The 24054-nt window shown below is 36.0% G+C and overlaps 3 non-coding genes across 3 annotated transcripts; all 3 read left to right on the top strand.

Moving 5' to 3' along the window:
• Positions 1 to 5122: 5122 nt before the first annotated feature.
• Positions 5123 to 5194, top strand: TRNAQ-UUG. Its single transcript has one exon. It is a non-coding gene; the product is annotated as a tRNA-Gln (tRNA).
• A 13812-nt stretch (positions 5195 to 19006) lies between these two features.
• TRNAI-AAU lies at positions 19007 to 19080 on the top strand. The gene has a single exon. It is a non-coding gene; the product is annotated as a tRNA-Ile (tRNA).
• Positions 19081 to 20658: 1578 nt separating this feature from the next.
• Positions 20659 to 20732, top strand: TRNAI-AAU. Its single transcript has one exon. It is a non-coding gene; the product is annotated as a tRNA-Ile (tRNA).
• The last annotated feature ends 3322 nt before the right edge of the window (positions 20733 to 24054 follow it).

Genomic DNA, 24054 nt, shown 5'->3' with positions numbered 1-24054 from the left:
TTTATCTTCTCTTATTAATTCTCTTTTTCTATTCAAGGTACATATGTGCAAAATATGTTATTATCAACTTACAAACTAATTAATTTAGTGATCTAAGATTCTAATAAACTCGTAACATTCCACATTCCTAGAGAAGTGGACACCATAAGTTCCTAATGGTCCTAACATTATTAGAGGAGTGATCATCCTAAAGAAATGGTAGCCATTTCAACCCTAGAGAAAAGGTCTAGTATAACAATCTTTAACAATTTCTCCCTTAAACTGATTGCAAGGTTGCCTTCAGTTTACTCGTGGTACTACACACATACCCATTGACTCATGTAGTTTTATGAACGCGTCCAACTTTAGTAGTTTTGTCATAATATCTACAACTTGTTCTTGTGTGACACAATGCTTCAGCTCAATAACTCCATCTCTGGTCAAATCACGCAAGAAATGAAACCAAACATCAATGTGTTTACTACGTCCATGCATGATTGGATTCGTGGATAGCTTAATAGTGTAACTGTTATCAAATAACATAGTTTTTCATAAACTCTCCTCATCCACAGCCCATGACAAGCACAAGAGGCGGCTACCACAGATTCTGCTTCAGTAGTAACAAATTAACTACAAGTTATTTTTTTGAGACCAAGACACAACTCCATCACTGAGTAAGAACACATAACTAGAAGTGCTTTTCCTGCCTTATATATTTCTTTCATAATCACTGTCAGTATATGCTATCAACTCTCCATTACCCCTTTTCCAATAAAAAACTCTCAAATTTACAGTACCTTTTAAGTATCTCAACACTCTTTTTGTAGCTTGCAAATGCAACTCTGTTGAATTTGCCATAAATTTACTAATGAGAGACACTGCATACATTAAATCCAACCTTGTTGCTATTAGATACATTAAATTCATCCTTTGTTAGTCTAACCGCAGGAACAACATGGTTTTTCAAACTATTAGTCCAAAACTTCTTTTGCATACTTTCTCTAACTAATATAAATGTCTTCAAGATTTTGTAAAATCTCTACACCTAGAAAATATTTCTTTTTTCCCAAATCTGTCATTTCAAATTGAAGTTTCATAAAATTCTTGAACTTAACAAATATGCTCTCATCATTACTAGTAAAAACTAGATCGTCAACATATAGACTAAAAATCAAAATTTTACCTCTATCTCCTGTTTGTATGAATAAAGTAAGGTCACAGTTGCACCTCTCAAATCCTTCTTTGATAAAGTGTTCTTAAAGTCAACTAAATCATGCACGTAGGACTTCTTTAAGACCATATATTGTCTTCTTCAATTTGTATACCTTGTATTCTTGACTTTGTTTCTCATAACCTTGTGGTTGCTCGAAAGACGGCTTCTTTTAACTCTCCATAAAAGAAAGCATTTTTCACGTCAAGCTGATACACATTCCAACTATTCCGAGCTGTTAAAGCAATTATCATTCGAATACTATCCCACCTAGCCACAGGTGCAAATGCCTTGGTATAGTCTATACTATGTTGTCGTGCATAACTTTTTGCTACAAACGTAGCCTTATACTGTCAACTTCCCCATTTTCGTTGAGTTTGATTTTGAAAACCCACTTTACTCCAATCTTCTTCATTCCTCTAGGAAAATCTGTCAACTCTCAAGTCTCATTTCGTTCGATGGCTTCTATCTCCAAGTCCATTGTAACTTACAATTTTGAACTTTGAACAGCTTCTTCAAAGGTAGTCGAATCTGTAGTTGAGGTTAATAGAACTAAATTGTCGGGCTCAGCTTCTTCAGAAAATTCTCCCTTGCTCGCATAATCTCCATCCATAATGGTGCTCTTTTATTCCTCACTTCGGGTGTGCTTTCTTCAGATGTTGAAAAATTTGATTTAGATGGCTCATTGGAAGATACATTAGCTTCCCCTTCTTCTTCTTCTACTATCACCGCCTCTTCAGATTCTTCCCAACTTTGATCATGTTCGCTTCCTTCTATATTACTATCTTTCCATTCCTGGGTATCAAGTCTAACTTCTTCGTTATTTTTATCCCAATTCCAATATTTGTTTTCTTAAAAAATCACTTCTCTACTTGCAATTATCTTCTTGGCCATGAATTTACAAATGAGAGACACTGCATACAATAAATCCAACCTTGTTGCAATTAGATACATTAAATTCATCCGGTGTGAGTCTAACAGCAGGAACAACATGGTTTTTCAAACTATTAGTCCAAAACATCTTTTGCATACTTTCTCTAACTAATATAAATGTCTTCCAGATTTTGTAAAATCTCTACCCGTAGAAAATATTTCATTTTTTCCCAAATCTGTCATTTCAAATTTAAGTTTCATAAAATTCTTGAACTTAACAAACATGCACTCATCATTACTAGTAAAAACTAGATCGTCAACATATAGTCTAACAATCAAAATTTTACCTCTATCTCCTGTTTGTATGAATAAATTAAGGTCACAGTTGCACCTCTCAAATCCTTCTTCGATAAATTGTTCTTAAAGTCGATTAAATCATGCACGTAGGGCTTCTTTAAGACCATATAATGTCTTCATCAATTTGTATACCTTGTATTCTTGACATTTTTTCTCATAACCTTGTGGTTGCTCGAAAGTTGGCTTCTTTTAACTCTCCATAAAAGAAAGCCCTTTTCACGTCAAGCTGATATGTGTTCCCACTATTCCGGGCTGCTAAAGCAATTATCATTCGAATACTATCCCACCTAGCCACAGTGCAAATGCCTTGGAATAGTCTATACCATGTTGTCGTGCATAACTTTTTGCTACAAACGTAGCCTTATACTGTCAACTTCCCCATTTTCGTTGAGTTTGATTTTGAAAACCCACTTTACTCCAATCTTCTTCATTCCTCTAGGAAAATCTGTCAACTCCCAAGTCTCATTTCGTTCGATGGCTTCTATCTCCAAGTCCATTGTAACTCACCATTTTGAACTTTGAACAGCTTCTTCAAAGGTAGTCGAATCTGTAGTTGAGGTTAATAGAACTAAATTGTCGGGCTCAGCTTCTTCATAAAATTCTCCCTTGCTCGCATAATCTCCATCCATAATGGTGCTCTTCTATTCCTCACTTCGGGTGTGCTTTCTTCAGATGTTGAAAAATTTAATTTAGATGGCTCATTGGAAGATATATTAGCTTCCCCTTCTTCTTCGTCTACTATCACCTCCTCTTCAGATTCTTCCTCACTTTGATCATGTTCGCTTCCTTCTATATTACTATCTTTCCATTCGTGGGTATCAAGTCTAACTTCTTTGTTATTTTTACCCCAATTCCAACATTTGTTTTCTGCAAAAATCACCTCTCTGCTTGCAATTATCTTCTTGGACACTAAATCATAGAGTCTATATGTTTTAGACTCTTCACTCATCCCTAGTAGCACACATTGAAATTTTTTTATCATCTAACTTCTTTTTCTTATCGTCTGATACATGAACACGGTCAATGTAACCAAAAACTCAAAAATAATTTGTATTAGGTTTTGTGCCACTCCAAGCCTCCTCTGAAGTCATATTTTTCACTACCACTGTAAGACTTCTATTGAGCATGTGCAATGTCCAGTTTACTGCTTCTGGCCACAAATTCTTTGGAACTTTTTCTCTGATAATATACTTCTAATCATGTTCATGATTGTTCTATTCTTGCGCTCTGCTAGACTTGCTATACTATTTTATTGGTGAGTGTAGCTGCAGTTTTCTACTGATACCATTAATTTTGCAAAAACTATTGAACTCGTGAGAGGTGTACTCTCCATCTCTATCTATGGGTAGACAACGAACAAAATCTCCAATCTCTTTATCAACAAGATTTTTTTTAGCAAGAAAATATATTCACACATTGCGACGGTAATCATCAATAAAACTTATAAAATACCTCTTATTACTATTGGAAATAGTTTTGATGGATTCACAGACGTCTGCATGTACTAGCTACAGCCTTTGTCTTGTTCTCCATAAACTTCTCTTTGGAAATGCATCCCTATGTTGCTTTCCCACCATGCAATCAATGCATATTTTAGACGATGTTTTCAACTGGGGTAACTCTCTAACCATTTGTTTATGTTGCAATGTTCTCAAACCTTTGAAACATAGATGCCCATATCTGCGGTGCCAAATATGAATGTTGTCTTCTATAATTGTTTGGAAGCAAGTGGCGGTTTGCCGCATGAGTCTTGCAAGTAGCTTTGATACCAATTCTTGAATTAGGTCTTGCATTAGGTCTTGCATTAGGTCTTACATTGTAGCTTTGATACCAAATGTTGTATACACACAAACTAAAACTCTGAAATCAATTGTGTTATCAAACAAATCAACTTGGTCGACTTTTATAGGCTTACAAACTAACAAATTTAAGAAGAATAAAATTAGCAACTCAAAAAATAAGAAATTCAAACCCCCACTAATAAATTAATTTAGTTGTCCTCACATTCGTACAAATGTACATCCTAATTAAATGGTAGCTACTTCAACCCTAAAGAAAAGGTCTAGTATGACCATTTTTAATAATCTACTTCTTGACAATCTATATTTTATTTACATGTCCTTAGAATGCGAGTTGAGATTCTCAACCTAACTCACATTGGAGAATAACTTTCGTTGTTTTTTCTTTTCTCACTATTAACTTTGTATTTATTAGAGATCTTATTAACAAGTTGAGAATGACCCCACTAAGTAACTGTTTGGATCTAAATAGTCATTGATATATTAATAAGTAGCACATGGATTTCATTATTGTCTTCTTTTTATTAAAATAGGGTAAACACAAATAATTTGATTTTTTTACTTCCAAATGTTACCTAGAATATTCAAATAAACTGTTAAAAAATATGGATGGGGAAAAACTTATTAAATAAGTATCTTTTTCTAACGTTAAATTTGTTTCAAAATAACCTTTTTATGAACTCTATTAAAGTAAGATGAAAATTAGTGAAGAAGAATGGTTGAATAATTATACAAATGTTCTAATAAATTAATTGATTTTATTCCGTTGAAACCCTATCAAATACAAAACTAAAAACAAAGACAAATCATTTTCAAAATTTAGAGATCTATAAGAAACAAATAAGATACTATTATTCTTTTTAAAGTTCATAGATTTATGACGAACAAATCTTGAAAAATTTGTGGTCCCATGGTCTAGTGGTTAGGACATTGGACTTTGAATCCAGTAACCCGAGTTCAAATCTCGGTGGGACCTTTGCTATATTGCTCTACTCAAAAGTAAAAGTCACATGCATAATAGATATAAAATTAAAACTTTATGATACTAGATATAAAACTCAACTTTACATTTATTAAAGAAATTGATTTTAATGTGTTAGAAACTCTATTAGATATATATAAAGTATTTATGTAATATAAAACTCAACTTTACCTTTATTAAAGTAATTGATTTTAATGTGTTGAAACTCTATTAGATATATATAAAGTAATTAACTTGACATATTATATATTGTTTAGAGATGATATAAAGTTGAAAGTGTATAAAAATATTATCTATTTTTTCAATTTTAGAAATTTATAAGACACAAATTTTATGAAGATGTATGGTCCCATGGTCTTTCGATACAAAAATGAATTTGATCCTTATTAAAAACAGCTGAATTTTGTTTCCTTAGGTAACCTTATCTATGACGTATTAACTCCCAATTTCTTCATTAAAAGCCCTCCACTTAATCTTCTAAAGCTAAAGAAAGGCTCAATTTTGAAGAAAATTGATTGTAAGTAAGACTTTGATCCTTACTCCCAAATTTTAAACGAAAATAATTTTCTTCAATTGGACTTACTAAGTCTTGTTTGAAGGTGTTAATATAACACATGCGGAAGCAATTTGGATCTTAGGCACTTTTATAGTAAATAACTAGCATGTTCATAAGTATTAAAACTTAATGAGTTTGAATACTAACCTTTTCTAGTTTAAATTCCTCTTTCCTCACGAACCGGTTTCGAACCACCACTAGTGTCTTCTCCACTATTCTCCGGCCTTAGAACGGGATTGTGGAATCCGGTGAACGACTTAAACTTGGGAGGAATTTTGTATATATGAAGAGAGTGTTTGTGAGAGGTTATTCTCAAGGTTTTTCACCAACAAGAAGACCTTTCATGTATTATGATCACTCTATTTATAGAGTCATGTTTGCGTGTTCATGCAAATTTGAGATCACCAAATTTTGACACTCAAAATTTCACTCAAATGTTTTGGATTATGTGGCAAACATGCATGCTTGAGTTAACCAAATTTTGACACTTAAAATTCCACTCTAATTTGTGGGGTTTATTTGGCAAGTATGCAAGTTTGGTTAAACCAAATTTTGACACCTCAAAATTTCACTAGCATGGATTTTTCCATAAAATGAAGTAACATGTTGACTTTCTTCATTTTGATTCAACAATCAATTTGAATTATTAATTTCAAATCAAAGTAATATTAAATGATGAATTAAACTATTTAATTAATATTTAATATTAATTCAACTGACAATCCCAATTAATTTCGACACATATTTGATTAAGGTATTAAATCTTATTTAAATATCTCAGACTCTCTCTTTTTTGTTTAATTCGTAAATAAAACAAAAATGTGGTTAAATATATCGTATATATGTAGAGCATTCTCCCTAATTTGAATTCGAACACTTCGAACTCACTCGTCACACTGTTCTATGGTTTAGTCCGATATGAGCTAGCAGAGGGACCTAATGGACCAATAGATCATGGGCTCCAACGATCCAAGATTTACTGGTTAAACTCATTAACCTTGTTAACCAACATTCGTTAACTACTAGGACATTCCACTATAGCCTAATAGTTGCACTCTCCTCACTATAGATATATTTTTGTCCATTTGATATAACTATGATTAGTAAGTCGATCCTTCACAGGTTGTTCGTAACTAGAGCTGGGTCAATTTACCGTTTTACCCCTATAGTTACTTCTTGTTTCTTATGTCTCACTAATCCTCTGATGACCAATTGGTTTGTGGTCCAACCAGTAAACCGGATCCCTCTCAGGCCAATGAGAAAGTGGGGCCTCTTGTTCAAGACCAGGAGTCAGTACTTAAGAGAACTATCTCTCTTTTATCCCTAAAAGTGGGTAGGAGTGAATTTCATCTTGCACCCCACGTCCCCATCCATTTACCCAGTCTTACCCCTGAAATGGGAGGCCTATTAAATCGGCGAACTTGAGTCACTCTCACCCATGCAAATCTAAGGATAATTCCGAATAAACAGGAGTTCATGGTTAGCTCAGGATTAAGATCGAGTTACCTAGGTCATCAAATGAAAAGAAAATCAGTCTCAATAGTAAACGACATTATAAAGTGAGTGATTTTCTTCATGGTCCGATCTTATGCAATACTCATTGCATAGGACACCCTCACTCACATGTCTTCACATGTACAATTTTAGTGATCACATTGTTTATATCATATACAAAAGTGGGTCGCATCTATAGTGTCTCCAAAATAAGGTACTCAGCCTTAACCTTATACTATAGATCATTTTGACTATATACTTGAACTTGATCAACTCTTATGTCTCTACATAAAGTTCAAGTAATCATACTATAGCCAGAGTGTTCTTAGTTTATTGGATTTAAATGAATGATTGTAAAGTTCACTTTATTCAATGACAATCTTTACTGAATAAACAACAATAATAACTTTATTGAAAATAGAATATGTTTTTGTTTACAAACTATGAGTTTTAGGACATAAAACCCAACATTGTTAACCTTCGTGGTCTTCTACGTAAATATTATTTGGAGGTTTAAAAATCGAACATGATAAGTTTCTTGACAAATTTGCATGTAGGCTCGTATTTAATTTTCGAGCTTCAACCATCTTCCTTTAAAGACGGACAAAATTGAGAACTTGTGTTTGAGGCACCTTCAACACTTTATTTCATCACGAAACTTTTGGATATTCTAATTTAGAAGGTGCAAAAGTAGGTTTGAAGAAAAATGGTTGACTATGGCTCTCAAATTTGGAAGAAATCAGACAGTAAGAAACCCAAAATCGCAGAGGCTATAACAACTCACGGTTGAAGGCTCGACTTGGCTCGATTCTTGCTCCAAACGAAAGCTCCTACTTCAGGCTTTATAGAGATAGCTTCAATCGACGTTAAAAAACTTCTAGATTTTCGTAAATTTTATAAAATTGATGCCATACATATTCTCTCTAATTACTGGGCAACTGATCTCCATTTTAAATTTGGTCGTTGGATTCAATGAGTTGTCTCTTCTATAACATACTTAGAAGACCATTTGAATATGTCATGATTCAAAGATTTTATACAAAGTTACAAGGCCATTGGAATATTTCCAGATTCAACCAAGATTTCGGGTGGTAAATGATCAACATACCCCTATAAGAATTATAAAATGTTTTCAAGATTCTAAAAGACCTCAATGATTAAATAAACTTTTTAAGAAACCCATTTAAGACCTTAAGGGTAAGTATGCAAGATCACATAAGGAAATTAGAACGTGTTTAAGGTATGAACTCTAAGAAATTAGGAAGGTTTGAAATAAGGTTGAATGTTGTATCTAAGTTATTCCAACATTAATACCCACACGAGATATGAAGCTTGAATCTACTTGATTTTTTTTAGTGGCCAGTACGAACTAAGGCAATTGAATTTTCCTGTTCTACACATTGTGAAAGAAGGAGTTAATCCTCATAAGGCATGTTGGGTAATAGGCTTTCCCACTCAAGGAGTTAATCCTCATAAGGCATGTGGGGTAATAGGCATTCCCACTCTAGGAGTTAATCCTCATAAGGCTTGTGGGATAATTTGCATTCCTACTCAAGGAGTGAATCCTCATAAGGCATGTGGGTAATAGGCTTCTGTCCTTAAAAGAACTAAGGCAATTGAATTTTCCAGTTCTAAGGAGTGAATCCTCATAATTGAATTCTCTACTGCGTCAACGCTGGTTGATAACTTGCCTAAGTTAGTTATTATAATCCCCTTCCTATGGATGTGTAGCATTTTAATATAAAGCATCTAACTATCCTTGTAATTCGATTAGTGAATCCTCAGAAGCAATGTGGGTAATAGGCTTTGCCTTTGCCTTTGCCTTTGCCTTTTCTACTCAAGGAGTGATTCCTCAGAAGTGATGTGGGTAATTTGCACTGCGTATTATACAGAAATTGAAAAAATTCCCTCCCACTCGAAAAAGTGATTAGCCACCACTCAAAAAAGTCGATTCGCCACCACTCCAAAAAGAGGATACGGTACCTGCTAAAGTATTCCCGATACACCACCACTGCAAATGGGAGTACTTTTTCTATAAACCCCTATCCTAAAGCCAGAATCTGTCATTGCGAAGTCAGCAATGATGTAGAGTAACCCGAAGGTCAAGACGAAGCCTCAGACGTCATGTAGCCGACTCCAACGAATTGATGTGGTATATCACCCGTTTATCTTCTCATTCTCAGCGATGGTATTGACAGCATAACTCTTCCGGCAAGAATTATAGCGCCTGTTCAATTTGTGTGCAGGTGTCTCAACCATGTGAAGATCCAGTCTCCTCCAGAATATAATAATAGTAAAAGGAACTATGGTTCCAATTACCTTCTCTGGAGAACGGCGTTAATAGAGTCAACGTATGGCTCAAAATCATATGACTTGTTGTTACTTGTACTCTCAAGGTTAAAAATAGTGTGTACTACTTTAACTTGTACAGAATATGTGTATTATATACCTTTAGGGAACTTTGATTTAAGGAGTAATTAATAGTTGTTGAATGTGTTTATTGTTGAATGTGTTTATTGTTAAGGAGTAATTAATAGTTGTGTGTTAAAGTTTATTAGTATAAGGAGTAATTAATAGTTTGAGTAGTCTGATTTGTATAAAATAGTATAGCTCTAAAGGGTAACACTTTTTGGAGGGAAATTAGAACGTGTTTAAGGTATGAACTCTAAGAAATTAGAAAGGTTTGAAATAAGGTTGAATGTTGTATCTAAGTTATTCCAACATTAATACCCACACGAGATATGAAGCTTGAATCTACTTGATTTTTTTTAGTGGCCAGGACAACTTGGCAGAGTTAAGGTAGACCCTGCCATAGACACATGAGCTACTAAGTCACGACTTCACACTCCTCAACATTTGTTTTAGAGAGCAATATCTCTAGTCGTTAAGAGGAAATAATGGGCACACACGACGATATATTGAACATTAAGAGTTGATCCAGATAGTTATTAAAAAGAAAAAAAAAAACATGCATACATGTAGAAACAAGGGTTCCCTCAAGCATATGAACCAATAAGGCAAGGTTAAAAGGTTTTCTCGGAGTTCGACATAGTTGTGTGAGTTAGAGTGATGTTGTTGGGCTCACTAATTTCCCATAGCTCAAGTAATTTTTATGAATTAGATATTTAACAAGGTTTCTAAACTTGTTTTATAATAGTGTTCATATCGATTATAGGAGGCTAATCAGAGACAAAAAAGATAACAAGATGAGCCCTTAAGCCAACTTGATACCTCTATATAATGAGCGTTATACCAAACTCTCCGATGTAGAGTCTTGGTTGAACAAAAGTATTTTCCTTAGACATTGAATATTATAGAATATGGTCTGGTGAACCATTTTAAAGGAGGAACAAATTGTAGTTTGTCTAGACTTATTTAGAGATATAAAGTTGTGAGAAGAGATTTCAAAAGTTAAGGAATTTGCTGGCCTTAGTTATAGTATAAGGATGTACTAGATGATATATGAAGGTAAGTAAGATTTAATGATGTTATGAAGAGATGACTAGTTAGAGTATTAAGACAACTCAAAAAGTAAGTATCCAAATTCATATTTACCAAACGAACATGAGATTATTTTCCTCATCCTTAATGTGAATACCACACTAAATTACTGATACATAGTGAGTGAATCCCAAGTTGGTTAAGTTCTTCAACGTGGTAGGTCACATAGATAGTTGTTAAAGGATATTTCCAAACCGTTGGTTAGTGAATCTGATGGGTACTCAAAGGTTCAACAACTTAGAGATTATGTCATGGAATTCCTTCTAGGTTTACATAAGATAACAAAAGAACACACTACCATTCGAGTAGTGGTGGGCTGTTGCACTCACAAGCTTACACATGTACTTTGGATAAAGTCTCGACCCTATGGGATATACGCAAAACTTTTTCATGTTTTAAAACTACGTTATTTCTTACTTTCTTGTTTTAAATTAAATGTGTAAGTCTATGACTTCATTTGAAAATGTATCATTTCAATGTCCGCATATGTTTATTAAGGCATGCATGTTTGACACCTCTAATTAAGGTAAGAAATTAGGGGTGTTAATGTTGGTATCAGAGCCAGACACTGAGTGGTGTACTGGGGAGAACGAATAACAGTGTATGCATTGATTTTCATTTAGTAGTTGACAAATGCATTTTTTAAATCTCACATTGGTTGGAGAGGGAAACAAATCATTATTTATAAGGGTGTAAAAATCTCTCCAAAGAAAAAAGCATTTTAAACCCTTGAGCAGAAGCCCCAAAGGAAAAGTCAAAATAGGAGAATATTTACTAGTGGTGGGCTTGGACGGTTACAAATGGTATTAGAGCCAGACATCGGGCGATGTGCTAGCGAGGATGCTTGGGCTTGAAAGGGGTTGGATTGTGAGATCCCACATTGATTGGAGAAAGTAACGAGTACCAACAAGGATACTGAGTCTCGAAAGAGGATGGATTGTGAGATCCCACAACAGTTGGAGAGGGGAACATTCTTTATAAGGGAGTGAAAATTTCTCTATGCGTTTTAAAAACGTAAGGTAATCTTGAAAACCCGAAGAAGACAATATCTGCTAGCGATGAGCTTGGGCTATTACAATTTGCAAAGCCACGAGCACGTGTCATCATACAATACACAATTATAACCAAATGATGGTAAGGCCACTTACTTAGTTAGCCTTCGAAGCAGCTACAACCATTTGACATTAACTTAATGTTGGCCTCTAAATTTTAATTTTTCCTAAGAAGTCCAACAACCATAAATTAAAATTTTATTATGGAAATTAACTCACCTACTTTGGTATAAAGTAATTTAAACTTACCCATAAGTATATAAACTAACTAAACCTACCGGTACATTAATAATTTAAACTCGATTCTGAAAATTTAACTAGGCAAAAGATAGTCATACTAATTTAAGCTTCTGAAAAGTTGAAAGAAGAAAGTGTCCGAACGTATCAAACCCTAGCCGGATCAGCCAAAATATTAACCTAGAGCCGTCAAAAAATGTATTTTTCGAATGACTTTAAACAGTTCAAGTGGGCTTATAAAATGAAGTGATGGACCTCCCTTTTAGCATGGGACAATATCATTAATTCTCTTAAAAACATCTTTTCATGATACGGGGTTACAACACTACGAACTTTAAATATAATGTTTTAAAATGAAGTGATTGGCTAGATTAGGAGCTATTGATCTGCAAGTTGCATAAAACCTTTGGTCCATTAGCTCAGTTTGTTAGAACGTCGCGCTAATTAAGTGCGAAGGTAGCATGTTTGCCACTTGGATGGGTCAATTTAATTAATTCTCAAAGATATCTTTAATGATACGGGGGTAAAGCACTACAAACTTTAAAAGATAACGACCTAAAGTTTTAAGTTTATTATGCATAAACTTATGTAACCTAAACTTGATTGACTGGTTTAGGAGCTACTACTCTGCAATGAGTATAAAACTTGTGGCCTATTAGATTAGTTGGTTAGAACGTCGAGTTAATAACATGAAGGTTGAATGGGCTAATTTCATGATGACTTGAAATTAAAGAGTTTTAAGTTTTGTTATGCATAAAATTATGTAACCTAAACTCGATTGGCTATATTAGGAGCTACTACAGGTTTGACACTTGCATGGTTAATTTCATTCCTTCTCAATAATGATATATTTAATGATACTAGATTTAAAAGATAATCACTTATAGTTTTAAGTTTATTATGCATAAAATTATGTAAGCGAAACTTGATTGACTGAATGAGGAGCTATCGATCTACAATGTTCATAAAACCTATGGCCTATTAGCTCAGTTTGTTAGAATGTCGGGCTAATAATGTGAAGGTCGTTGGTTTGACACCTGCATGGGCCGATTTCATTTCTTCTTAATAATATCTTTTCATGATACGGGGTTACAACATTACGAACTTTAAAGATAATGACTTAAAGTTTTAAGTTTATCATGCAAAAAATTATGTAACCTAAACTCGATTTATTAAATTATGAGCTATCAATCTACAATGTGCATAAAACCTATGGCTTATTAGCTAAGTTGGTTAGAGCGATGTGCTAATATCGTGAAGGTTGCAGGTTTGACATCTCCATGTGCTAATTTTATTTATTTTTAATTATATCTTTTCATGATACGAGTTAAAACACTATGAACTTTAAAAGATAATGACTTTTTTAAGTTTATTATGCATAAAGTTATGCAAACGAAACTCGATTGACTGGATTAGGAGCTAACGATCTATAACGTGCATAAAACTTATGTCCAATTAGCTCAGTTGGTTAGATTGTTGTGTTAATAACGTGATGGTTGTAGATTCGACAAATTACATAGGCCAAATTTTATTAATTCATAATAATATCTTTTCATGATATGGGGTTACAACACTACGAACTGTAAACCGATAAGACCTGCGAGGTAACCTTTCTCATTCACAATTTTTCTTTAGTCGTTCGATATGTTCTTCTACGAAGAATGAAATTCGAGGATTTCTGAGGGTCCTTTTAGGAACAAGGAGGTAAATGAACTTATTTTGGCCGTTCGATATGTTCTTATACGAAGGATGAAATTTGAGGATTTCCGAGGGTCCTTTTAGGAACAAGAAGGAGGTAAATGAACTTATTTTAGCCGTTTGATATGTTCTTCTATGAAGGATGAAATTCAAGGATTTCTGAGGGTCCTTTCGGGAACAAGGAGGTAAATGAACTGACTTTGAAGGCCAGATTCAGTATTGCGACTCTCAGGAGAGAAAAATTTCCGGCAAGCCACATGTCAACTTGTTGGAGGGAAAGCGCGTTAGATAGCCTGAGGGACACGTATTGACGATTGGGTGGAATAACGCGTTATGCGCATTGTCAGGAGAAAATTTTCCGACAAGCCACGTGTCAACTTGTGGGACAGAAAGCGCGTCAGATAGCCAGCAAGCCACGTATCAACTTGCGGGAGGAAAAGCATGTCAGACAGCCTGAGGGACACGTATTGACGATGAATGGAATAACGCGTCATGCGTGTTGTAAGGTGACGCGGCTCCACTCGATTTGCAACACGTGGTAGCTCTTCCAACCCATGCCCACATCTAACCCAGTTTGACTAGATAGATGTTTGACCCGATCAGTATGGTGCCAAGCTTCAATGTAAAGAATCTCACTTCCCAACGCACTCCTCCGGTTTTGAACCCACCACTCATCAGTAGCTGACCTCTATCACTCCACACCTTCTTCAATTCTCTTCATAAGCTCACAAATTACCTTCTCATTCTCTTCCTTCTCCTGTTTGAGATAGAAACAACTCTCACTTAGCTCAGCCACTTTCTTTTCTAACCTTTCAATCTCCATTTCTAAAAGCTTTCTTTTCTTTTTTAATCTCTACTTTCTCCTTCAAAAGGCGCTCGTTCAGGAATTTCAACGTCTGCAACTGAGACTTCTCCACAAATTTATTAGCGGCAGATTTTGGTTGTTGCTCTAAATCTCTATTCTCCTTCTGATGATTTGGAAGTTTCTTTGGCTCGTTCGTCGATCGTGTGTTCAATCTAGATTCCTTCTTCGATTTTTTTGTCTCTAATATCGTGATTTTGTCAAATCTGCTGTGTATCCCCTCGTTTCCAATGGCTTCCACCGCTTCACAACTACGACCATCATCTTTTTCTTCGCCATGTTCTTTCGCTTTTAGATCTTCATTTTGAGCCATCAAGAGAAGACCTTCGTTTGTTGCGTCATCCAAGGCTAGGTTGATTGTTTTTTCCACCTTTTTATCGACTCGACAATTGTTTGCAAAATGCCCCTCTGCCATAATTGTAACATTTGTCGAAGTTACAATCGTTCGCATAGTGACCATATTTGTGACATTTGTAACACTGAATGTTGGAGTAAATTGATTGGCTGCCTCTTCCTCGACTGCGTCCTCTTCCATGCAAATTTGCTTGGCTCGATTGTCCCTTCTTCTTACAGTATCCTTCATGACTGCTGCCTTGACAATCATGACCATTTTTACTACTTTCACGGCCAAAACCTCTACCTTCAAAATTTTGAGAGTAGAGTACCTTTTCATCTTTGATTGACGCCTTGGTTTGAAGTGCTTGATTGACTCCTTCATTTCGGTTGAGTTGTTGGTTAATGACCTTAAAATCATCTCCAAAACCCGCGTCTCGGCTAACATTTCTCCATTTTGGTTGAGTTGGTTTACCACAGTGTGTACATGCGTGACGTAGTCAAATACACTTTATAACTTCTTTATCTTCATGCTCTCCAACTTGCCACGAAGAGTTTTGAGACGCACTTGTTTGACTCGGTCGATTCCTTTGAACACTTTTCCTAAAGTGTCCGACGCTTCTTTTGAAGTAGTTGCACTGATAAGCTTCTCAAAGTCCGACACGTTAACGGCTCGGAACTACATGTAAAGTGCCCCCTCATCCTTTGATCGCATCTCTTTTAACGCCTTGTTTTGTGTTGCTGTATAAACCAGGGTATCTTTTGGTTCTTCTAACTCTACTTCGACCACCTCCCATGCATCTTGAGAACCAAGAAAAGCTTTCATATGAATGCTCTAATTCTCGTAGTTTGTCTTCATTAGTCGCGGTAGCGACATTTGACCCGTCACATTCGCCATTGGCTTGATACACATTTGTTAAACAAAACTAATAAATTTGTGAAATAAGTCTCACACACACTAACGATAGAAGGAGACAAAGAACACTCTGTTTATCTGAAAAAACCTTCTATTGCTTCTCTATTTCTTTTCTTTTTTTTTTCTCTGCTCTACTTTACCATTTTACAGTAGTAATAAAAAATGTATTTACAAGGTCTTCTAAAACTAAATATAGACATAAGAATGTCATTATTTCCTAACCCATAAAAAGTCATTCTTCATATAAAGATTCTTGGCCTTTCATCTTCAACACTCTTGGCCTTTCCCTTTTCCCTCTAAGACTGACTCTTGATTTAAAACCCACTAAAATTCTCCATAAGGAATCCGATCCCTACCACTTCCTTGCGATGAATCCCTTACCCTGATCCCCACACAAATAAATAGAGAATTTCGTGGAAATGGAGAATGAAATAGATGGTGGGGATGATGACAGGGAATGGACATCTCTACCTGTGGCCCCTGCACATGTCGTGTTTTATGGTTGTATGACATATACTATGTTATGTATATGATATGATATATGATATGTTGCATACAAGTTATGCTATGATATCATATACACTATTCTAGGACTATGAGGCATTAGAAAATCGTGTATTGTTAATTATTAAAAATATGAAATGAATCAAGTATTTATATCTCATAGGAATACTATGCTAGGAATAGATTGGAGGTATGACTAGCTTCCTAGCGCCATGAATATATGTCATGCTTTATTGTTATGGGACCTCATGCATTTTGTATACCACGTGCATCGAGATACTTCTATATTATGTTTAGTACACCCTATGCCTATGAAACATTAGAAAAACCATGTATTGTTAATCATGAACAATATGACAAGAATCAAGTATGTATGTCTCATAGGAACGTTATATCGTGTTTTAATGTTAGGGATCTCATGCATTTTATATGGGAGGTGCATCGAGATACTTCCCCATTATGATTAGTACAAACACATACCTTAAAATATTTATGTTCCGTATGATATTATGCTGGTCGTTTCCCTTCATGGTATTTGGTAGTGTGAGTGTGCACAAGCTCGACGAGGCAAACCCATAGAGTACTCTTATACCAACCCACCTGGTGGTCAATGTACACATTCATGAGTCGTGTGTAGGGAAGTACAACATATTCAACTCTGCTCAGACTGAAAAGCAAAGCCCAAGCCCATGCCACAATGTATTTATGAAAGGATAGGTCCCACTATATTACACGTCATTCATATTCTGACCCTAAGAGTGGGATTACTTACTGAGTATTTATTAAAGTACTCAAACCACATGCTACTCTCATTTTAAAGTAAAGGTAAGATACCCATTTACGGATGACAACGTTGCGTTGAAGGCCAAGAAACAAAAGTTAGGGTAGTTGCATTCATGTTATTTTTAGTGATCCTTAGGTTAGATCAGGGCATTGCTTTATTTTTATTTAAACTAAAGTTATCTGTTTTCCACTAGGTTGTTCATAACAATATTGTTTTAATGAGTTCATTATGAACATTTAAGTCCATAGCACCATTTATGAAATGTTGTAAATACATTCTCTCATGCATAGTAGTAATGTCATGTATGCCGTGACTATATTTTTTAATAGGAAAATAGAGTAGTTGATTATAAGAACCATGAATAAAAAGGGATAAAAATCTATGTCCTCTGACAAGTGTAGATATTTTTTACAGATTATCCAGAAAGTTCAATCTCAAAATCACAGTGATTCTGAAGCTCTCAATGTCAGTTTAAGTTTCTCCTATAAAGTTGAAAGTTTACGTAACAGTTTGGAACAAGAATTGAGCTATGGATATTTTCCAAAAGGCATAACAAGTTATTCATACAATTCAACCTTAGTTTTGAATTACATAGGCATAACAAGATTGTCGTGTTAAAAACGTGGAGGTCGTAGGTTCGAAAATTACATAGGCCAAGTTTTATTAATTCTTAATAATATCTTTACATGATACGGGGTTACAACAGTACGAACTTTAAACCGATGATACGGCCGTTCACAATTTTTCTTTAGATCTTAGTCGTTCGATATTTTTTTCAATGAAGGATGAAATTCGAGGATTTCTGAGAGTCATTTCAGGAACAAGAATGAGGTAAATGAACATATTTTGGCTGTTCGATATGTTCTTTTACGAAAGATGAAATTCGAGTATTTCTCATTTCACGAACAAGGAGGTAAATGAACTCACTTTGAAGGCCAGATTCAGTATTGCGACTCTCATGAGAGAAAATTTTTCGGCAAGCCACGTGTCAACTTGTGGGAAAGAAAACGCGTGAGAAAGCCGGAAAGCCACGTGTCAAGTTGCGGGAGGGAAAGCGTGTCAGACAGCCTGAGGGACACGTATTGACGATTGGGTGGAATAACGCGTCAGGCGCATTGTTAGGCAAGAAAGTCAATGGCCTATTAGCTTAGTTGGTTAGAGCATTGTGCAAATAATGTGGACGTCGTAGGTTTGACACTTGAATGGACTAATTTCATTCATTTTTAATTATATCTTTTCAAGATACGAGTTAAAACACTACGAACTTTAGAAGATAATGACTTTTTTAAGTTTATTATGCATAAAACCTATGCCCAATTAGCTCAGTTGTAAGATTATTGTTTTAAAAACGTGGAGGTCGTAGGTTCAACAATTTCATAGACAAAGTTTTTTTAATTCTTCATAATATCTTTTCATGATACGGGGTTACAACAGTACGAACTTTAAACCGATGATACGGCCGTTCAAAATTTTCTTTAGATCTGAGTCGTTCGATATGTTCTTACATGAAGGATGAAATTCGAGGATTTCTGAGAGTCATTTCAGGAACAAGAAGGAGGTAAATGAACTTATTTTGGCCGTTCGATATGTTCTTTTACGAAAGATGAAATTCGAGTATTTCTTAGAGTCTTTTCACGAACAAGGAGGTAAATGAACTCACTTTGAAGGCCAGATTCAGTATTGCGACTCTCATGAGAGAAAAATTTTCGGCAAGCCACGTGTCAGCTTGTGGGAAGGAAAGCACGTGAGAAAGCCGGCAAGCCAAGTGTCAACTTGCCTGAGGGAAAGCGTGTCAGACAGCCTGAGGGACACGTCTTAACGATAGGGTAGAATAACATGTCAAGTGCATTGTCAGGTGAGAAAATCTATGGCCTATTAGCTCAGTTGGTTAGAGCGTCGTGCTAATAACGCGAAGGTCGCAGGTTCGAGACCTACATGGGCCAATTTCCCACATTTTTAATTATATCTTTTCATTATACGAGTTTAAACACTACGATTTTTAGAAGATAATGACTTTTTCTAAGTTTATTATGCATAAAGTTACGTAAACGAAACTCGATTCGCTGGATTAGGAGCTAACGATCTATAATGTGCATAAAATCTTTGCCCAATTAGCTCAGTTGTAAGATTATCGTGTTAAAAACGTGGAGGTCGTAGGTTCGACAATTACATAGGCCTAGTTTTACTAATTCTTAATAATATATTTACATGATACGGGATTACAACACTACGAACTTTAAACCGATGATACGGTCGTTCACAGTTTTTCTTTAGAGGATTTATGAGTTACAACACTACGAACTTTAAACCGATGATACGGTCGTTCACAGTTTTTCTTTAGAGGATTTATGAGAGTCATTTCAGGAACAAGAAGTTGGTAAATGAACTAGTTTTGGCCGTTCGATATGTTCTTGTTGGTAAATGAACTAGTTTTGGCCGTTCGATATGGTCTTTTATGAAAGATGAAATTTGAGGATTTTTTAGAGTCTTTTCACGAACAAGGAGGTAAATGAACTCACTTTGAAGGCCAGATTCAGTATTTTGACTCTCGTGAGAGAAAATTTTTCGTCAAGCCACGTGTCAACTTGTGGGGAAGGAAAGCGCGTGAGACAGCCGGCAAGCCACGTGTCAAGTTGCGGGAGGGAAAACGTGTCAGACAGCCTGAGGGACACGTATTGACGATTGGGTTGAATAACGCATCAGGCGCATTGTGAGGTGAGAAAATCTATGGCTTGTTAGCTTAGTTGGTTAGAGCTTTGTGCTAATAATGTGAAGGTTGCAGGTACGACAACTGCATGGGCCAATTTCCCTCATTTTTAATTATATCTTTTCATGATACGAGTTAAAACACTACGAACTTTAGAAGATAATGACTTTTTTAAGTTTATTATGCATAAAGTTATGTAAACGAAACTCGATTGGCAGTATTAAGAGCTAACGACCTATAAGGTGCATAAAACCAATGGCCAATTAGCTCAGTTGTAAGATTGTTGTTTTAAAAACGTGGAGGTCGTAGGTTCGACAATTTCGTAGACCATGTTTTTTTAATTCTTCATAATATCTTTTCATGATACGGGGTTACAACAGTACGAACTTTAAACCGATGATACGACCGTTCAAAATTTTCTTTAGATCTGAGTCGTTCGATATGTTCATACATGAAGGATGAAATTCGAGGATTTCTGAGAGTCATTTCAGGAACAAGAAGGAGGTAAATGAACTTATTTTGGCCGTTCAATATGTTCTTTTACGAAAGATGAAATTCGAGTATTTCTCAGAGTCCTTTCACGAACAAGGAGGTAAATGAACTCACTTTGAAGGCTAAATTCAGTATTGCGACTCTCATGAGAGAAAATTTTTCGGCAAGCCACGTGTCAACTTGTGGGAAGGAAAGCGCATGAGAAAGCCGGCAAGCCAAGTGTCAACTTGCGGGAGGGAAAGCGTGTCAGACAGCCTGAGGGACATGTATTAACGATAGGTAGAATAACACATCAAGTGCATTGTCAGGTGAGAAAATCTATGGCCTATTAGCTTAGTTGGTTAGAGCGTCGTGCTAATAACGCGAAGGTCGCAGGTTTGAGACCTGCATGGGCTAATTTCCCTCATTTTTAATTATATCTTTTCATTATACGAGTTAAAACACTACGATTTTTTTTTAGAAGATAATGACTTTTTTAAGTTTATTATGCATAAAATTATGTAAACGAAACTCGATTGACTGGATTAGGAGCTAACGATCTATAATGTGCATAAAATCTTTGCCCAATTAGCTCAGTTGTAAGATTGTCGTGTTAAAAACGTGGAGGTCGTAGGTTCGACAATTACATAGGCCAAGTTTTATTAATTCTTAATAATATGTTAACATGATACGGGGTTACAACACTACGAACTTTAAACCGATGATACGACCGTTCACAATTTTTCTTTAGATCTGAGTCGTTCGATATTCGAGGATTTCTCAGAGTCTTTTTACGAACAAGGGGGTAAATGAACTCACTTTGAAGGCCATATTCAATATTTCGACTCTCATGAGAGAAAACTTTTCGGCAAGCCACGTGTCAACTTGTGGGAAGGAAAGCGCGTGAGACAGCCGGCAAACCACTTGTCTAGATTGGGTTGAATAACGCGTCAGGCGCATTGTGAGGTGAGAAAACCTTTGGCCTATTAGCTCAATTGGTTAGAGCGTCATACTAATAATGCAAAAGTTGCATGTTCGATACCTACATGGGGCCAATTACCCTCATTTTTAATTATATCATTTTCATGATACGAGTTAAAACACTACGAAGTTTAGAAGATAATGACTTTTTTAAGTTTATTATGCAAAAAGATATGTAAATAAAACTCGATTTTTTTTAAGTTTATTATGCAAAAAGTTATGTAAACAAAACTCGATTGGCTGGATTAGGAGCTAACGATCTATAATGTGCATAAAATCTATAACCATTTAACTCAGTTGTAAGATTGTAGTGTTAAAAACGTAAAGGTCGTAGGTTCGACAATTACATAGGCAAAGTTTTATTAATTATTCATAATATCTTTTCATGATACGGGGTTACAACAGTACGAATTTAAATAGATGATACGGCTGTTCCCAATTTTTCTTTAGATCTGAGTTGTTCGATATGTACGTCTATGAAGGATGAAATTCGAGGATTTCTCAGATTCAGTTTGTGACTCTCATGATAGAAAATTTTTCGGCAAGCCACGTGTCAACTTGTGGGAAGGAAAGCGCGTGATACAGTCGGCAAGCCACGTGTCAACTTGCGGGAGGGAAAGCGTGTCAGACGGCCTGAGGGACACGTATTGACGATTGGGTGGAATAACACGTCAAGCGCATTGTCAAGCAAGAAAATTTATGGCCTATTAACTTAGTTGGTTAGAGCATCGTGCTAATAACTCGAAGGTTGCATGTTCGACACCTGCATGTGCCGCCAATTTCCCTCATTTTTAATTATATCTTTTCATGATATGAGTTAAAACACTACGAACTTTAGAAGATAATGACTTTTTTAAGTTTATTATGCATAAAGTTATGTAAACGAAACTCGATTGGTTGGATTATGAGCTAACGATCTATAATGTGCATAAAATCTATGCCCAATAAGCTCAGTTGTAAGATTGTCGTGTTAAAAAGCCAAAATAACAGATGCAAAAAAGAACAAAAGGCCTTGGACACGTGGAGGTCGTAGGTTCGACAATTACATAGGCCAAGTTTTATTAATTCTTAATAATATCTTTTTCTTTAGATCTGAGTAGATACGAGGATACAACAGTACGAACTTTAAACCGATGATACGGCCGTTCACAATTTTTCTTTAGATCTGAGTCGTTCGATATGTTCTTTCAATGAAGGATGAAATTCGAGGATTTCTGAAAGTTCTTTCAGAAACAAGAAGGAGGTAAATGAACTTATTTTGGCGGTTCCATATGTTCTTTTAAGAAAGATGAAATTCTTGGATTTCTTATAGTCTTTTCACGAACAAGGAGGTTAATGAACTCACTTTGAAGGCCAGATTCAGTATTGCAACTCTAATGAGAGAAAAATTTTCGACAAGCCATGTGTCAACTTGTGGGAAGGAAAGCGCGTCAGACAGCCGGCAAGCCACGTGTCAACTTGCGGGAGGGAAAGCGTGTCACACAGCCTGAGAGACACGTATTGACGATTGGGTGGAATAACGCATCAGACGCATTGTCAAGAGAGAAAATTTTCCACGTGTTAACTTGTGGGATGGAAAGTGCGTCAGATAGCCAGCAAGCCACGTGTCAACTTGCGGGAGGGAAAGCGGCCACGTGTCAACTTGCGGGAGGGAAAGCGGCCACGTTTCAACTTGCGGGAGGGAAAGCGTGTCACGTGTCAACTTGAGGGAGGGAAAGCGTGTCAGAAAGCCTGAGGGACACGTATTGACAATTAGGTGGAATAACGCGTCAGGCTTGTTGTAAAGTGACTCGGCTTCACTCGATATTCGACACGCGATAGCTCTTCCGACCCACGCCCACGTCTAATCAAGTTTGACTAGAAGGATGTTCAACTCGATCCGTATGGTGCCACGCTTCAATGTAAAGAATTTCACTTTCCAGCAGCACCTTGGTTTTGAACCCACGACTTATCATTAACATTCCTCTCTTTCTCCATACTTCTTCAATTCTTTTCACAAGCTTAGAAATTAATTTCCCATTCTCTTTTTTCTCCTGTGTGAGATAGAAAAGAACTCCCACTCAGCTCAGCCCATTCTTCTCTAAGCTTTCAATCTCCAATTCTAAAAGCTTTCTTTTCTTTTTCAATCTCTACTTTCTCCTTCAAAATGCGCTCGTTCAGGGATTTCAATGTCTGCAACTAAGACTTCTCCATAGATTTATCCACTGTAGATTTTGGTTGTTGCTCTAAATCTCTATTCTCCTTCTGATGATCTGGTAGTTTCTTTGGCTCGTTCGTCAATTGCGTGTTCAATCCAGATTCCTTCTTCGATTTTCTCATCTCCAATATGGCGATTTTGCCGAATCCCCTGTGTATCCCCTCGTTTCCAACGGTTTTCACCGCCTCACAACTACCGCCATCGTCTTTTTCTCCGTTGTGTTCTTACGCTTTCAGATCTTCATTTTTAGCCATCAAGAGAAGACCTAAGACCTTGGTTTGTTGCGTCACCAAGGCTAGGTTGATTGTTTCTTCCACCTTTTTATCGGCTCGACAATCTTTTACAAAATGGCTCTCTACCACAATTGTAACATTTGTCGGAGTTATAATAATTTGCATAGTGCATATTTATGACATTTGTAGCACTGAATGTTGGAGTAAATTGATCGACTGCCTCTTCCTCCATTGCGTCCTCTTCCATGCCAATTTGCTTGGCTCGGCTGTCCCTTCTTCTTATATTATTCTTCATGACTACTTCCTTGAGCACAGTGACCATTTTTAC

The sequence above is a fragment of the Cucurbita maxima genome, unplaced genomic scaffold, assembly GCF_002738345.1.
Source record: "Cucurbita maxima cultivar Rimu unplaced genomic scaffold, Cmax_1.0 Cma_Scf00118, whole genome shotgun sequence".
NCBI lineage: Eukaryota > Viridiplantae > Streptophyta > Magnoliopsida > Cucurbitales > Cucurbitaceae > Cucurbita > Cucurbita maxima.
Note: the sequence above shows the minus strand (reverse complement) of the source record. Positions and strands in the feature narration are given on the sequence as shown.